Source organism: Trachymyrmex cornetzi, unplaced genomic scaffold (assembly GCF_001594075.2).
Source record: "Trachymyrmex cornetzi isolate Tcor2-1 unplaced genomic scaffold, Tcor1.1 scaffold733, whole genome shotgun sequence".
Classification (NCBI taxonomy): Eukaryota; Metazoa; Arthropoda; class Insecta; order Hymenoptera; family Formicidae; genus Trachymyrmex; species Trachymyrmex cornetzi.
In genome coordinates, this window is record NW_017300063.1 from 117,310 (window position 1) to 134,973 (window position 17,664).

The 17,664-nt window shown below is 34.5% G+C and overlaps 1 protein-coding gene across 1 annotated transcript in view; it reads right to left on the reverse strand.

Moving 5' to 3' along the window:
- LOC108767934 (midnolin-A) overlaps window positions 1-17,658 on the reverse strand; it is a 67,349-nt gene extending 49,691 nt beyond the window's left edge. Inside the window, exon 1 of the mRNA XM_018518078.1 lies at window positions 17,501-17,658. The gene's annotated coding sequence lies outside the window, so the exon portion shown is untranslated. The remainder of the gene's footprint in view (window positions 1-17,500) is intronic.
- Between the last annotated feature and the right edge of the window lie 6 nt (window positions 17,659-17,664).

Genomic DNA, 17,664 nt, shown 5'->3' on the forward strand with positions numbered 1-17,664 from the left:
TTGGACGAGGAACCTCACTACAGGAAGAGATTGATTTCGGAGATGATATTCATCAGAAGACAAACGCATGGACTCAACCTACAGACGGATATGGAGGGGGTTCCGAAGGTCTACCTCCCGATTACAGATAAACTATAAAAGCTCGAGTTGTTGTCACGTCTTGTCAGTTGGTGTCGCTCGTACATAGTAATAAGTCCTTCTGACGAAATTTTTTTATCATTTTACAATTTTCATTAGTACTAGCTAATAACTAAAAAAGTGACTCACTGTGTCTGATACCGACTGGTCAACATATCAGGAACCGGTTCTTGAATTATTCATAATATTGTTTGCGATACGGTACTTTGTAATCGTGGTGAGCGTCCCTATTTTCGGTTAGTTTTTCGATAAATTAGTTTCTATATTCTTTAATTTGACATTTTTAATATTTTCCTTCTTTTTCATTTTCTTTTCTTTCTTTTTATTTAATTCTGACATTTCAATTCTCGATGTAGGGGAGCTCACCATGATAGGATAATTTTTACTTTATATATGTGTTAATGTGTGTTTGCTCTGAGGAAGGCTCAAAAATGAGTCGAAACATGTAAGCGCGTTTAGTGAATAAAGAAGTTTCACTCTTTATAAGTGTATTATTTGCGCGACGTCTTCTGCGCCCGACTCCTATAGTGCCCTTACTCTTTCCAATTCTTCAAAATATGAAACTTCAGATTTTGTGCTCGCGCCGTTCCTTCGAAAACTACCCCCGAACCCTATCAGGCTCAAGAGTAACCTTCGTCACGAGCAGAATCAGTTGCTACTTCCACAATACTTGCGCTTTAATTTCTGCCGCCAAAATATGAAGTTTCTGACTTTGGGACCTGATGCCTGGGATTCAAATGGTAATGGTGTCCGCATGAAATACCGGATATCTGTATCTGATTCCCATTAAATAATTATTAATGTTCTTATAACACGTGTTTTAGCATAAAAAATTATAAAATACTATCTGATTCTGTGTATGAATACGTTTCAAAATCGGAAAGTAATTCGACGCGCAGATTACGGAATTAAAAATATGTATAGTTCACAATAATTAATTAAGCATTTATACTTGAAATTATAGCGCATCGATTGTGGAAGTATCGACTGATTCTGCTTGTGGCGAAGGGTACTTTAATCTTGAGCCTGATAGGGCTCGGAGATAGTTTTCGAAGGAACGGCGCGAGCACAAAATCTGAAACTTCATATTTTGGCAGTACAAATTAGAACGTTTTTATTGTGTTTGTAGCGATTGATTCTGCCCATGGCGAAGGGTACTTTGCTCTTGAACTTAATAGTGTTTAATTCAGTTAGGAGTTGGTTCTTGAGGAATGGATCAATATATTAACTTTTTTTTTGATAGCGCAAATTAACACAAAATCAGTATTATTCAAATCTATTTTTATTTTTCTTTTTTTCTTTGTTTTTTCTTGTGGTCCTGCTAGCTTGATATTAAGCTGGCAGCGCCACACGTTTCTTCTAAACGACATATGATACAAAATTGTTTTTTGTAGCACAAATTAGCACAAAATGAGCACTAAATAGTTTGAAAGGTCTTTTTCGATTCTGCTCATTTGGTCCTGCTAGCTTGACAGAGGTACAGAGTACAAAATTTTTATTGGTGGTACAAATTAGTACAAAATGAGTACTAAAAAATTAAATTGGTCCGGATTGATCCTGCTCATTCGGTCCTGCTGACTTAATAGAGGTCAATAGGAGAGCACAAAACGCCATTAATCCAACCCAGGTTGGTACAAACCTAGCCGGGCCGAAAACGCTATAAGTACATATATTTAGTTGCTTTTTCCTTACAAATTGCACAGTAACATCGCTTCTTTATTGATTCATGTTTACAGTATAACATCTTACAGGTCGCGCGCGATGAACATCGCGCTGGTGTGCAGCTGGCATTACACTATATGCGGATAAATTTTATTCTCAACCTGCGTCCTATATACAGGGCTGCCAATCTTTAATGTCAACACTACAGTTACACGCCAAAGTTTTTTTTGCCATCCAGTCAAAAAATATTTCCTTTTTATATAAAACCTCGGACTCTCATGATTATCCCGGACGCCTTTCGAAAACACCCTGGACGTCATAAAAAAAGAGAACGGTGTCCGGGGAAAAGAGGATGGATAGCAACCCTAACAATAAGCCACAACAGCCCTGACGCTGATAGTCTCTGTTGTATCTTATTTCCTCTAAATTCTTTCTCACATGACTGCTGTCCAGTGACTACAAAAAAATGTATTTTTACTAAAAAGTAAAAGTAAAACTAATTCATATTAATTTATGTTGCAGTATATTTTTCAAAATTAAGTTATATTTTAAATTATATTATGTATATTAAATTAAAGTACTATGCGTACATTTGTGCCAGTCGCGTCATGCTCATAAATGCCCTCGTAAAGTAACACTTTTTCGTATTGACGTGCACTTAAAATTTGTGTTACTATAAATATTTTCATGTAATCGATAGAAGGACACTTCGATATCTAAAAATAAAGAGATAACGGCCGTGCTTTGCGAGAAGGCTCGTACGAAGAAAATGTTTCTGGACCGCGTAGTGGATGTGGAGAACGCCCGATACCACCTTCAAGAACGATACCGTTCGTTTCCCGCAAGGACCGATTTAACTCTGCGTTGTTTCGTTCCGCTTTGTAGATTTCGGCGGCGCGCGAAAGAGACGGGGCGCGCAGCTGCAAATGTTTTCTTTTTTTTTCCCCCTTCTTTCACCGCGACCAGGGACGCGATTGAGAGAGCGCGAGGTGCGAAGAGGATCGACCTTCTCCGCGTTCCTCATGCGCGAAATACCGCGCACCGGTCTCGCCGAGCCGTCCGCTGCCACCGCTGCACATGGCGTGTAAACAATGGTAGCTTGCCCACGCATGTGTGGACTACGTAAATTAAGTTCTTGCGCTCGAACATGTGCGAACAATGCAAAATCGATTTTGACAACGTTCGCGATAACCGAACCGGCTTTCCCACCCTGTTTTCGAAGCAAAGCCCTCTCGCGCTTCGGGAGAGATGAACTGCGCTGAAATTATTTTCCAACGTTAAATTCTTGTCAGATAAATATTCGCAATTTGATTTAGTTTGGATCAATTAAATTGCTCACGCACGCGGAAATTACGCGAGAGAAAGGATATTCGTGATATTTTACCGATATTTTAAGTGTCGCAGGTGCTCGTGCCTCGCAAAGACAGTCTCACGACAAGCAGTCGATCGATTCTTTAGCATTTGTGAATCATATTGTAATTAATTATGTAAACGAAAAACTAATACGAGTGCTTATACATAGGAAAGAAATTCGATACCGCCGTAACGGTAAAAAATGTCTAATGACTCACTCAATATTTATCCTTCGACAAATATGGCCACTCTCGTTGCTAGCTCACGCAATGTCTGTTTCTACCAATATAGATTAACTTTAATCTTGGTTCAACTTACTCTTCATCTTTTTCTAATTCTTAGAACTAGAAAAAAATGAAGAGTTAATTAAACCGAGAGATTTAAATTAAACTATATATTGGAAAAAAACGAACATAAGTCGTACTTATTATATCCATTGGCAAATAGTTTATCATTTAGTTAAGTAATAGGTGCGATGTACCTATTTGTAATGTAAACAGCTATTTACAGGTATAGAGGAGTAGATATTTTGGGTATCACGTGGGTCTCGATCATCTTAGCTATTAGCCGGGTACTCGCCAGGTATAGACAGAGGCCACTCCAGATCCGGCATCCGTCGCTCGAAAGCGCAACTAATCAATAGTTACACCATAGGTAACACGGAATAAACATAAAAGCGAAAGAAAAAGAAAACTGTTAATACAACACAATAGCAAACAATGTAAAGTGACGATTTACTATGAACTATATGAATAGATATGGAAACATTTTTTTAATTGATAGTTTTATAAGGATATTTCGGTCGTACATTAATAGACAAAATGATACGGAAGCTTTACCAGAATCATACCTACAGATAATAGAATCATATACAGATAATAGAAATCGACGTTTTGTCTTGAAACGAGTATAACATATAAATTTAGGTTTAGTATATATTCTTGCGTTTAGAATAAGTCCATCTGGTGTTATACATGTGATGCTATAGCATCATGACAGCAAAGCTCTCGTGGTGCAGCGCGCCAGATGAGAGACACACGGGACGAGAGATCCTGTGAATTCGAGTCCTGGCCGAGCCTAGTTTTTCATTGACGAAGAATGTAACCTAAATTTTTCTGATCAAGAATACTTTATTCTAGATTTTAGAATATTGTGTTTAAGAAAAAAATATTCTTTTCTGAAAAATAAATACGATTAGCTCTATATCGCGATCTTGTTTTATTCTAGACCGAGGAGTAATAGTAATTGAATATAGAAATCTTTTCTGAGAGAGAGAGATGTATACGAACCGCTGCGACGCTCAATTTTTTGTTTAGGCTACGCAATTCCTGCGTACCGAGGATGAATATTTCGTTTAGACGAGGTCAGTCCTTGAAGAATTTAAAGTAATAAGTGAAAAATATAATACTTTTTATAAAAAATTAATGGATGATATTAATGAATGGTATTTGACGTAAACAGAAAGTGAAACAAAATAAGCTCGGCATTTAACGTGTTAATGGATTGCGGAATGCAGCCTACTCATCTTATGGATCCAGTAAGTAAGATCGCTTGGTGAGTAGACTGCATTCTAAAACCCATTAAAAAAAAAGTGTTACAACCTCATTGTCCACGAATGTATGTATAATATCAGCTGCTGATAAAGATCGGTAAAAAAATGATAAATTGCAATGCTATTATCATTATTATTGCTATTATTATTTGCAATGCTATCGGATTTAAATGAGTAAGTGGATAAAATGAATTTTTGCACGAATATTTATTAGTTTTGTTAAAAAATATATATTCAAAATTTGATTTAATTCGTAATGTTATTTTCTCATCAAATTTTATAAGTATACAGGAAAACGCAATTTTATATAAGAATTAAACTAAACAAAAAAATTAAAACGATATACCGAGCGTTGAAAAAAAGAGAAAGTGAAGATTCTGGGTGCAAAAGATACAGGCAATGCAAACAGACCTATTATCATGTTTCATTTTGTTCACAATTGTGAATTGATTCAGAGAGACGCAGTTCCTTGCGTAATGACAAAATAACATGTCGGCTTACGCAGGCCTGTAGAGTACGCGAAAAGACGTTCGTGTAAGCATAACGCGTAGACACAATACATTGAAAAACCACATAGACATAATTTCATAGTCTTACGGCATATTCCTGCCACGCGTTGTCGTCGTCTTTAGCTCGCATGATTATCGCGCGAGTGTATGCGCAATTCCTCCTAGTTGACTGAATTATCACTAGTGGTAGTACAAATAATACAACGCATAGTAAAGCAATAAAAAACAAATTTAACTAAAAAATCGAAAAACAATAGGATCACTACAAAAATTAATAAAAAATGAATTAGCATATAGAATGAAGTTTTACCCGGTTACTCATCTAACACTTAAGTCAATACCGTGTATTTTTAAATTATCAAATGTAATTATATTTTTTGAAACGAGAATTCGTTATGTAACTCAGTTAATCACTTTCTATTTACAAAATCATAATTGCATAATTAATATTTTACATCAAATATATTCTTATATAAAAAAAATAAGCATATAGAATCCAGTTTGTAGTTTAACCGGTTATCTATTTGAAATTCTAATTGCGTTAGATATTTTTTATTTCCAAATGTAAGAAATTTTATATATTTTTTGAAATGAGAATTCGTTATATAATTTGGTATAATTTTATACTTTTCCTTGCTTTTTATGCACTTTTAATATTATATTTTTAAAAAATATTTTCATATACGTTTTAAAATTTAACGGATACAATTTCGTTTTAATCTGCATACTATGTCCAGAAGTTCACATTTTTACTGACTACAACCGTTGTACAAGTTTCAAGTTATACCGAGCGTGTTTTTATTACATTAAATACTGTGAGTCTTTTATTATAATAAGTTTTGCGATTGAGAGCGAATTATAATTTTTACATTCTAATTTTTTAATATCTTCACCGTTTTACTTCTGTATTGTAACAAGTTTGTTTTGTTTATGCTTTATTGTTTATTGACGCCAAATTAAATTTTATATTATAACGAAATGACATGTTTTTATTCTGCGACTTATCAATATTTTCACAATTTCATAACGACTAATTTTTAGGCTCGTAGCTCTTTTTCGTTGTGTCCTTTTTTCAATTAATCATTTTTTATTTACAAAATCGTATAATTATATAATTAATATTTCATCAAAAGTATATTATTACATAAACTTTTATATTATATGTATAATACATTTTATATTATATTATATTATATATAAAATCTTATGATATATGAAATCTTATAATCTTATGATATATTACAATTATGAATGTGTAGTATATTAATCTTTCGTTGACCAAAGTATTCGTAATAAATATTTTTAACGCTTCTTCTAATTGTCACGAATGTACTATCTTCTTCTTAATATCGACGATAAGAGAAGATAACATTTCTTTTGAAAAGATAGATAGTCCGACGATCCGTTTCGAGCTGCTTTGTTTCGCACGACGATTTTCGTGACGTTGCCACGAATGAAGAGTACGTGGCTTTTTAAATCCACCGCAAACCGCCGAGGAGGCACAATTCCGCTCTATCGATCATCCTGTTTTCTCGAATTGGCGACCGGCCACAACTGATTCACTCGTCCGGCGCATTCAACTCGCTTCGCGACTTTCCACGGATCGTTCCGAAGCCTGCGACACGATACTGATAAACATGTTTTCGCCTCGGTTTTCGCTCGCAGATCGCGAAAAATAACAGCGGACAAATTTAGGCTCATTTCTCCGACACGTCAATCGACACGATAAAAGCGGCGTGTTTTAACGCATTCCGCGATTTCTCGCAATGTCGCAAAATTATCTATTCCAGCGCAACGTGGCGTGATGTTATAGCATATTAGAAGTCTTGAGAACACAAAGATGATCAAGTTGATTTAGATGTTGAGATTTTTGGCAGTCTCTTTTTCTTTTAATTCTGCAATAAAGCTAATTCCAACAAGCTGTTATAATAGCAAACAAAATTATGTTAATATTGATTTAACAATTTAATTAATTATAATTGTTATTAAATGATCAAAGACCTTTTTTCCAATGCAAGAAACTACAATACCTTTTTTTCTTACACCCAGAGATAAAAGATTGTACACTCTTTAATATGGATATAGTACTTGGATCGCAAAATAAAAAAAAGAAGAAAAAAATAATCGATAATTGTTGTCCTTCTGCTATAAACGGCCAGACCCGAGCACTTAAAGTCCGCTCCTTCTACGCGCACACGCGATGACTAACAGAAATCCCACAATGACACATTCGCAGTTGACGGTGACGCAAAGCCGCGCGTATCGCACCATCCAACGTAAATTTTACAAATGTTCTCGTTTCACAAAAAGATTCTGATTATCCGTCAAGTCACGAGAAAACAAACTGAGCATATAAGATTCGCGTCTCTAAGTCTGCCTCTCTGTCTACCAAAAGTTCTGATGTCGTATTTTCGAAAAATATCGCACATATAAAATTGAAAATATATGAAAATACTATAGCATATAGTAAAGCATATTATAAATTTCTCTAGCATTTTCGTAGGCGGTATTTTTCGAGAACAGGACTTTCCGAATAAGGTCCTTTTAATCCTTAACTGGTGTCGTCGGTCCATTGAATAGATATCAAATATTTAGTAAAAAGTTTATTAATTACGTTTTAAATAAGAGAATTAATGCAAGATTAATTGTAAGTTTCTATCGTTAGTTTTAATTGAAACTATAGATAAATGAGGGTACAATAAATCCACAACGTTAGAAATGTAACATTTTTCACACAGTACTAGTTAAGGATCAGAGATTGGTTATAAGAGTGTCGTCCATGTTCGAAATTCTACGAATTAGAAAAGATACGTGTTATCTCACTCTCTGCAGTGATGCGAAAGAGAAAAAGATACGTGCTATCTCACTCAAACTAACGCGAATTGCCAGAAAATATTGGACCAATCAAAAGTGACCCTTTTACGGCCGGTCCCTGATTGGAGGAAGTCTTCTGGCTAATTCATAGTAATCTTATTCTGTCGTGAAGGCAGAGATAAAAAGGATGGACATGCCACGACTACTTGATTAATATGCGAGATCATGAGGTAAAGAGGACAGTTCACAGGGCAAAGACAAATGGTAACGTAACAGACTATCGTAAGACACACTTGCGTCACGTTGTTCGTGACGCAATCGTGCAACGAGGACTGAATGTCACACAATCGTTGACAATGTCGCGTCTTACTGAAGGCTACTGATGTCGCGGGACAATCGTGGCAGGTATCGCGTTATTATCTATTAACGTTGCCTGAAAGTGGATTCGCGCGGGGGCGATATTGGGGCCAGATTCAAAAACAGCTGGCGAGAACGAAGGATTCCACGAGGCCGCCGACCAGCAGCCACAGACTGCACTCGCCGATCTGCGGACTCGCATTACGCACTGGTCTATATACAGTGAGTGCAAAAAGTATTTGTACAAGGAAATTTTTCATAAAGTCTCATTTGTAGAAAACAAACATTAATTAGCAATTTTATGCACAATGAGTACCTTCTGTTCTAACATAAACAAATGAGATTTGCATGCATTCCTGATTTTAGAAGCTAAACTTCTCGACTGTACGAATATTTTTTTAGCATCGAAACAATACGACTTTTAATTTTCGCTTATTTTTCTTCAGATAATATATTTTCTATAATTAATACACATCTCTTTTTGGTATATATAATTTTATGAAACAGTCTATTTTATTCTTTATGAACAAATTGTTAATAACTCAGCAAGAAATGATCGTCAATTAAACGTCGAATCGACGTCAAATTGGTATTGAAATGACGCTGACGTTCGTTCGACATCTCAATTCAATAACTCATTTCTCGCTGGATAATATTTACTTTTTGAAAATAAAGTTTTTCTAAAAAATATTTTCTCTGTACAAATACTTTTTGCAATCATTGTAAATGCATTTTAAAGGAGATAAAAACTACACGATTGATTTGATTTATGTTTTAATGACTTATTCGACTTTATTAAATTACAGATAATCTGAAATGTTAGATTTGAGTATTTTGTTAGATAACGATAGACAGCAAGCATTATTATCATTTTATGAATATATGTTAACGATACTTCAATTTGTTTCGCATCGCATCTTTTATATTAAATTTATACGTCACCGATTTTATTTTTATTTTTACACTGAGGAAGACCCAATCGAAAGGGTTGAAACGTTTGTCAATTTTTCTCAAGAATAAAGTAGGTATATGATTTCACACACGCGCCTAACCTGTGTTGACTCGCATTGGCTGATTTACATCTATCCTTGGATCTACACGATTTTGTTCAAAAGCAGGATGATCACAAACCCTTATCTTAAAATTTCATAACTTTTCTTTGATTTCCAGACAAAACTTCATGTTTTGCCTGACGCTTCCAATAATATTTCGAAATTTTTTGTATTTTCGTCCTGATTTTCAAACCGTTAAATATTTTGTTGAGGGAGTAATTTAACATTAGTGATGTAAATTATTATTAATTTTGCTGACACGCTTGCATTTAATTGTTAAGTTGGTAGTATTCCAAAACTGCGTACATGTGATGTACGCATATTAAACTTCTTTAAAGTCAAGAATTGTAATCTTCTAATTTTGCAAAAGTTGCTTTATAGGAAGCAAGCTTCCGAGAGCTTTTCCAGGCTTCCTTTATTCATCTCTTTGGATGTTTCTCTTTCTATACGCGATGCGGAAACATGTTTACAGTTTGAGGAGATTGATAAACTATTACATATCCGCAAACGATGAGCTGGCTGTTACGAGCTTCAAAGTCTGGAGTTAAGGGTTAATAGAAATTCAAACGTTAATCTTGTCGGCAACATTCTTTTCATCTCTTGGGGATCTCTTTCTATCATCATTAAACGAAAGAAAAACGAGAACTGGTATTTTATAAAACAATATGTCTCTATATAAATAATTCTCGCGTTAGTCGCGTGGTTTTTATTTATAACTAATGTAGATGAAAATGTAGATACACAGGATATTATCTTTTTGACATTTTCGTTCTTTCCGGTAATCTTCTCGTTTTACCATTATTGCGTAACGATGATGCAACGCAAAGATTGCAAAATAAGACACTTAGAAAGGCATGTAAACATTTTTTCTCAAGATTATAAAATATTTTACTTTTGTTATATAAAAGATAAAAATATCAAGGGCGAGAAAGTATTGTGACATTTGGTCTCTCTTGCGTTATCATTCAACTGATAATCGATTCGCACCTTGCGTAATACCAATAGAGATTAATAAAGCTAGTAATAGTAAGTACTAATAATACGGTGTTCGCGAATCATCCTATGTTCAAACAACTGCTCCGTTAATTTTACTCGGTGTGTTTTCCAAGTTCCAAAAAAATTTTTTTTAAAACAACATACTTATCGAAAATACTATTGAAAGTATTTTCTCGTCAGAGGACGTGTCAAGTATGTTCCTGCTGTGATGCTGCCGAACTGACACATGCGCAGTTGCTTGTGTGGCGTGCTGCGAGGACACGCACGAACGCACGCACACGTGCGTCGCGTTGTTCGAAGGAGGAAAAAGATCCGGCATGCTACCTGCGCCTGAAACTGCTCCGGCAGGCACAAAGAAACGAGCGGCAGCGAATCGGGCGAATAGTAGTGGGTCGACTGAGCCGGGCCACGCGGCAAAGAGAAGCGACGAGAGAGGAGAGGAGAGGAGAGGAGAGGAGAGGAGAGGAGAGGAAAGAGGAGAAGAGGAGATGAGATGAGAGAGAAAGAGAAAGAGAGTGGGATCAACGACGGACGACGAAGATCTCGAGGGAATTACGCGTGGAGGCGCCGTAAGAGAACGCGAAGCTGAAGAAAAAATGCCGAGGACTGAAAGCAACCAAGCAAGAAAGAAAGAAGCAAATCATCGTCAATACGTTACACAGGAAATTATATATGTGTATATATGTATAATATTATATATAATACAAGTTTTTTATATTCATGGAAAGAATGCGATTTTGTTGGAGATTTTAAAAATTTAGCTAGATTTTAAAATGATTTTGTTGGATTATCAAAATATTTATGTAGGACACTCAAACTCATTGCTCGAATGTCAAAATTTTTAGTAGTATTGGTTCATCATGCTTGAGATTTCTACATAATTATTTTGATAATCCAACAAAATTATTTTCAGATCTAACTAAATGTTTAGATACTTCAGTAAAATCGCTTTTTCCGTGATATAATGAAAAATAAAATAAAAAAAAATATATTTTTTTTTTAATATTATATATGTATAATAATTATATAATATAATGCTTTTCTCTCTTCGTTTTGACATACACAATGATAGAATTTCTCTTACTTAAATAAATTTGTTCTCATCAGACTAATTTTCAGTTAGGTATAATTCTTTCCTTTGTATTTTCCATTCATTTCTCTCTTAATCACTTTACTATCTATATAATCTTGCAATGTTTTCAACATTGTCTGTCATAACCGGAACGTCGATTATATATATATATAGATAAATTTATTAATATAACACACATTTATACGACTAACATTGATAGGTTAAGAAAAAATTATGTCATGTGTCAGAAAAAGCTTAATGCACATTTGCTTAAAAAAATTTGAATTGATCAAAAAATTCACTTATTGATGAAAATTTTCCGCACAATTAAAGAAGAACATAAAAAACCAACTGGGGAAGCTTTATATCTTTTTATCATACTCGAACACCTACTTTGCGATATTATGCTTTTTTCAGGCAACTTTTTTAAAAATACCACCAACCTTTATTTATCTTATTACTTGACGTCGTCAAATGACAATATCCTAGCGTTTGCTGTTATCATTACGAGCATTTTCTCTTTTCTACGATTTCTGTTTAGTCATACTCATTTTGGCGGGGCTTACCCCGAATAATAAAATAGATTCCTTTCTCCGTCTTGCCTTCTCTCGCCGCCTCTCTCTCTCTCTCTCTCGTTGTCTACTGCCGCAGATGGCTGTCACTGTTCCACTTTACTATACTACTACACACCACCGCCTCCGCCACCTCCTCTCGTCTCTCCTCATCGTTTCTTTCTCGGCTGCTCACCGCGGTATGCCAACCTTCCACTCTACCATATTTCTCTCGCGTATACTCGCACGAAGCGGCGCGGTGCGGCGCGGGGGCGGCAGGAGGTGGTAGTGGAGGTGGATGGGATCCGCGCGCTGCGGCCCCCACGGACGCCTATGAAAGCACGTGTACAGGCGGTTTCAGGAGGACAGGTCGATACTTTGGGGAGCAACCGCTGCCTCAGGGTTATCGGTATTCAAGCAAAACTGGGGAGGACCTTTCCCTTCGTCGAAAAATTCTACGGAATCTTATTTAAGTTATAATGAAACTTCATTACTTCTCTAGAAAATTTTCTTTTAATTTCTCTTCGAAATTAGCATCACTATTTTGAAATTTCGTATGAAATGTGTTAATAAAATATATCTTAATAAAATGTACGTATATAAAATATATATATATGTACGAATACTTTATATTTTTTAAATATAAAGTATGATTTTTCTATTTATTACGTCCCTTTTATTTTCGTACCTTTACTCTCCTTTATGCAATCAAATTATTGTGATATCGGCATGTTACGCATATATATCGCGTATATATTATGATAAAATACCTAAAGTAACAAAAGGTCAGAAAGAATAGATGTCTGCGTTGGGAAACTCGAGAAACTTTGCGACTGATAAGATAAACAGAACGGCGACGTTGTGCTACTAGAGAAAAGTTTCCTGGAACGCGTGTCCAATTTCGAATAATCTCTTAAAAGCATACAATCGCAATTTAATAATAAGGGCCGAGAGAAAAACGTATCAAATTTAACATTTCAGCAATTTAACATTCCGAGCGATAATATTTAATGAATGAATAACACCACAATCGAAAGCTCTGCTTTCAAAAATGAGTTTGTAAAATGAGTGTTTAATTTCAAATAATTTCCTAGAAGCGATAAATCTCGATTTAATAATAAAGGTTGAGAGACAGATCACTGCCTACTTGATATTTTAGCATTTAACATCCCGAGCGAGCGATAATACACTGGAAAAAAAACTATTAAAAATTTATTCATGTGATATAATGTTTATTTCATTGAAATAAATCCTTATTTAAATATACGGCAAAATAAAATTTTATTCCTAGAACAAATAAATCATCTATTTTATTTTCTCTTATAATTAATGAAATATATTTCACAGAAATATGTATATTTCACTATCGCAGTCAAATTTTTATAACCAATAAATAAAAATATCGAAAAAAATATCACATGTGCATTCTATTAGATATCAAAGGACCAAAGGTAATTCAATTTCTCGTTAAGTTAAATAACATTTTGTTATTTTTAACTTGTATGTACATTAAAATGTAAATCAATCTACTTCTGTAGTTAGTTTCAAAGTAAATATCATCCATATTAATGTACATAGTTGTAATTAATGTATGTAGTAAATAATAAATAAATTGAGTCAAATTTAATACATCTTCTTGAGTTACATTTAACTCTATTTTTGAATTAAATTAATGACATATATTAAGTAAAAGCAATGGTAATCTATAGAAATAATTGAAAATAACTCAGATTGAGTATGATTTGACATTATGAAGTTAACAGTGTAATTTGCTTGCGTATATTTCCAACTTTCTTCCTGAGTGTATTTAATGAATGAATAACATCACAATTAAATTTGAAAATCCTGTTTTAAACCTGGATACACTCGACGTACTTGCAACACATGCTTGTAAGAGTATTTTTATCTACAACAATAAACAAACGAAATGATAAAATTATCATTTTAGTATCTCGTCGTATTTCCTCGAATTTTTCAAGGTCTTTAGAAGCAAAATTTTATCGAAATAATAATATCTAAAGATATATAATAAGAATATCTATCTAGGAATCAAGATAACAAAATTCCCATTTCTTCTTTAATTTGATCTTATTGATCAAAATACATCACTTCGCTTTTCACGTACAGATGACCTTGTTCAATATAGATTAACTTTATTCTCTTTATCTTTTTCTAATTCTTAAAACTAGAGGAAGACAAAAAGTAAATTAAATCGAGATAAAAATTTATCTACTTTGATAAAACATTAAATTGCTTTGTTTCTTTAATTTCTTTGCTAAAGTATCGACCGCTAATTCTAAGATACCCGGTATACCGTACACACCGGGCGTATATATGCACATTGTCCTTCTCTTTCTCTCTTTTCTTCCTCTTCCTCCTGCCACTTCTCAGCGTCCAAAAGCGTGCGTGCACCGGCACGAAGGACGAGTCTGCACACGTTCTCTCTCTCTCTCTCTCTCTCTCTCTCTCTCTACTCGGGTCTCTATTCTGCCTTTCCTTCTTCCCCTCTTCTTTCTTTACGGAGTCGAAGCATGGGGCGAGGTCCGATTCGAACGCAGCACGTCGCGCTCGTGGGAAAAATAGAAGCGACAAGCGAAACACACGCCGCGTCCGGGCCTTCTGAGCGTGCGTCGCGACGGTTCTCCTTCGTCTCCACCTTCGAGACGTCTCCTCGGGATAGCGACTCGACGCTCGCGCTCGCGAGAGAGAGAAACACCGTTCGTGGTGCACGTCGCCGGATATCACGAACGTTTCAGCTGACCGACGATATAATTCCTCGTGATTCATCCCGCGCCTTACGTTTCTTTACGCCTATAGCCTGGTGCCTTTCTGCCGCGGTTCACCGAGTACGCGTATCCTTCGTTTCATTTCCACACGTAGAGAACGTAATAAAGTCGCCATGGTCAAGAAACGTATTTTTGTCCGCATTTCGGAAAGGAAGGAGAAAAATAAATCGTGGTTTATTAAAAAATATATATACATAGATACATGTAAAATATTAGTTCCGAAACACAATAAATATAAGCTTTAAGCCATAAAATATTGGCAATCATAATCGCGACTATTTTGGATTTGTTGATTCCTTATTCAAGGCTTACTATATAGCTATTGTGTTTCAGAACTTACAGAATAGCAATAAAACGAGTTTTCACGTATTGAAAATCGTATGACTTTTGACTTCTTTTGGAGTTCTTTGTAAATTTCCCGAATTTGCTAATTTTTTATTTAAGTCGCATTCTAGACGATCTAGACACTGTCCGTTTCTGTTACTTTGGAATTTATTTTTCTGTGCCATGCAAGTTAATATAGGCTGGTCCAAAGTACTACAGTCTGCTGATTCATCGGATAAAAATAAAGTTTTATCTCTGCTGTTCATGTAATTTTGTATACTCTTTTCCACAATGCAGCTAAATTTTATACTACATTTCCTAGTATCTTTCCAGTATAAAGCTTCTCTTTCCGAGTGATTGTTGTCGGAATGCAATTGTCTCGAATTAAGAGCGGGGAGTGATAAAAAGACGCAGTTAAAACCTCAGGTGCGATCGAGATCTCCAAGATCTATTCTTCTCGACTACGTACTTTCTCTTTAAACACCTTCTCAGACACGTACATTTGTCTCTTTTTTTATCTCTTGCCAAGAATCCAAGCTTATCTCAAGATGTAATAAACTTGAGCTCTCGGCGAGAAGAAAAACAGTAGAGCGAAGCTAATTGTATAATGGAAAATAAGAAGGGCCGCAATCTCTCATTGTTACATGTTTTTATTAGTTGCGCTTATCCATGTCATGTCACCTGTTCATCTCCGTTTGTTCCATTTTAAACGCAAAGTTCGACTTAAAAGAGTCGAGTCGCACAATGAAAAAAAAGTCTAGTAATAACTATTAAACGTATTTTGTTTATGGTATCGTTCCAATATAAAGTAAGTATTATTAAACATAATAACAATAATCAACCGTTTGGTAATAATTAGAAAAATATAAGATAATGTTTGGTAAAGTAAGATTAGTATTTAATTAGTTTTGATTATATTAAAGATTGGACGTATTTTTTGACAAAATAAAAAAATTATGAAAGAATTACAAATATTTTTATATACACATGTTAAAATAATGACAAAAAGTTTGACGATTTAGAATCTGAGTTAAAAATGATTTCAATATAGACATATTTTTAAAAAATAATTAAAATAAAATGAAAAAATTTTCATTGAAACCGTAAAAATGCATTATTAAATATCATATTAATGAACTTGTAATGAATATTGTATGTAATTTATATTATTACGTATGTATTCATTTTTATATATCAAAATATATATTTTCAACTTCTGCAGAGACTACATATATATAGACCTGATATATATATATTTATATCCTCAACTAAACATTTGATTAAAATTATTTTAGTTTCTCAAAGTTTTTTAGTCTCTCCATCACTTGGCTCGATTATTTTTACTCAATTTTTTTCAGTGCTTTGAACAAGAGTCTGGTAATAGCTACCATCGAGTGAAATAATTTCAATCAAATGTTTAAACGTAAACAAAATTTTTATTTTCCTGAATATTTAGTAATTATTATCAAACGATTGGTAACATGTTATTGTACTTAATAAATATTTTTAAAAGAGAGTAAAATTATTTTTGTTATATTACATATACCCAAACATTTGATTGACATTATTTCACTCAACATTTGGTAATTAGTATTAGACTTGTTCTTTTTTTTAGTATGCACTATGAGAATTGTCGCGACAGACCTCGGCGAGTTCAGAGCACGATGTCCACGAAGTCTCGTCCGCCGCCACGTTTTTTATTTTACGTACGAATTAAAATTTTGTGGAATTTAACATGGCATCAGTTGTTAATATCTAGTCTTTTATACAAACGATACATATAATTAGAGTTAGTAAATGATAAAGGTAATACCATTTGGGTTTTACTTTTTAATTTGCTAGGAGTAAAGACAATAGCGCACACATTTGGGTTATAATATTTAATTTTTAATTTGGTGTAATAGTTTTTTTTCAAAGAGTAATTTTTGACAGAAAATGTCAAAAACTCTGCTACTACTTGGATTAGAATAGATAAGATTTTTTATAAGAATATTGAAGAAGTGTGTGTAAAAACGCCAAGAAAAATATCAAGATAAATGTCATCTGTATTTTTCGAGGAAAAATAAGGAATATTTTTTGAAAGAGAATTAAAGCTGTGTAATTACTCTTGGGTTGAAATAGGAAGACCTTGGTTGAGAGAGAGAGAGAGAGAGAGAATCTTTTTGAAGAAAAACTAAAACTACTATTATTGAATTGGAATAGTAAAAAGATACGTGACGTAGGTTTTATTAGAGATCTTACACACGAGTTATTCCCTTCCTTCTCCTCCTTCACATTCAACTCCACATTTTCGAAGAGGGAAAGAGGAATATTGTCACAGGGGCCAGCACTCACCTCTCGCGATGCAGCAGGCAGATGCGCTCCTTGGCGACCTTCAGCTTCTTGGAGATGATCTTCTTGAGATTCTCCACGGTATCGTTGCGGTCGACCGAGAGTTCGAATTGGCCGCCGGTGGTCGGCGTGATGCAGACGGTGATCTCGTCCTTGTCGACCGCGGT